Consider the following 1,424-nt stretch of genomic DNA (forward strand, 5'->3'; position numbering starts at 1 on the left):
TTTTAGTGATTGTGCCTCCATAAGAATTGAGGGAACAACAGATTTACTGTTCAAGAGCAAAGTATCAGAAGCAAGTTTCATTTAAGCAACATTTTATAGGCATTTCAAAATACCTGCAGAAATTAGTTCATGTTGCACGTTCTTTCAGATCATCTTTACAAGCAGGTTTAATACTCCCTTCCAAAAAGTTTACACTCTCATACAAATAAACATTCGCATAACTCTAACATTTACTAGGTACTCTATTGACAATGCCAAAAATAATAAGAAATCGTGTTTTAGGCGTACAGTTTCATATATACATGATATATATATATATATATATTCAAAGCCTTGGTTGATAATAAATCAACCAAGGTTGAGTCAAGAGTCAAAAGATACTTGCAGATTTTTTTCGCTGACAAGAAAAAAAAAAGGCTTTGCTGTTGAGAAATACATGCATATATAAATTAGTGATCATACATGCACAGACACTGAATATTTAAAAGTTAGCAAATTGCTATAAACAAAGCACAAGAGTTGGTCTGTAGACAATGCAAGGCAGAAACGTCCAGTCCCTAGGCTCCTGAGAGGAATAATTAATGAATTTTTTATACTTTTGTGCTTGACCTTTGATTGGGATCTTCTCTGGAATGCAAAAGCCCTGCACCCAAGGATGGTAACTGTGTTTGAAACACAGATACCCGACCTCCTGTTGGAGACATCAGTTTAAATGCAGCTTGAAGAGCAGGGCCCAACGCGCTGTGTGTTTCTCTTGTATTGCTGAACATATTTGGAAATGCATTCAGTAGATCTTTTATCAGCTGCAAAATAGATTGAAAGCTGCTTATGAGATTTACAATCTTAAGATTTTCTGCTATTTCTAAAAAGCTGTAGTGCCACGACCAAAATGATGAACAGTCAGTACCAAATAGGTCAGCTCAGTTTGAACTAATTGGGAAAAGCAGTTAGAACTTTTGAAACTACATTGTGTTGAACAAAGTGTAATACTTTTCTCATTGAAAAGGAACACTGGAATTACACATTACAGATAGTCTTGAATTAAAAGGGTTTTGTTAAAAAATCCATTTTGAATATTTAACTCCTTCAATGTAGTGATGTGTTTTGAGTAGTCATACCTCTTTGATTTCATGGAGATTTACAAGTAAACTATCTGGAGTAGGAAGGAAAATATCTGTAGGGAAAAGGGAAAAAACACTTTAGTAAATAAAAATTATCATTAAAATAGAACAAAACAGCTCATTGCCATAGATATAAGTGCCACCAGATAAGGTCTACTTTTCTGATAACATATTCAGGTGAGAAGCAGTCACAACAAAGCTTGCTTGTTTCAAAGAATAATTAATATTTGAATTTCCCTTGTTAAAACACCAACTATTCTGCAAAAAGGATAGGACTATTTTGGAAAAATACATTCCCTCTCA

At 33.8% G+C, this 1,424-nt stretch overlaps 1 long non-coding RNA gene across 1 annotated transcript; it reads right to left on the reverse strand.

Annotated features, from left to right (window-relative positions):
• Positions 1–75: 75 nt before the first annotated feature.
• On the reverse strand, positions 76–1,195 carry LOC118159843. The gene is made up of 2 exons (XR_004747259.1): positions 1,119–1,195; positions 76–803 (listed from the first exon to the last, which is right to left on the reverse strand). It is a non-coding gene; the product is annotated as an uncharacterized LOC118159843 (long non-coding RNA).
• Between the last annotated feature and the right edge of the window lie 229 nt (positions 1,196–1,424).

This window comes from Oxyura jamaicensis, unplaced genomic scaffold (genome assembly GCF_011077185.1).
Source record: "Oxyura jamaicensis isolate SHBP4307 breed ruddy duck unplaced genomic scaffold, BPBGC_Ojam_1.0 oxyUn_random_OJ72297, whole genome shotgun sequence".
NCBI lineage: Eukaryota > Metazoa > Chordata > Aves > Anseriformes > Anatidae > Oxyura > Oxyura jamaicensis.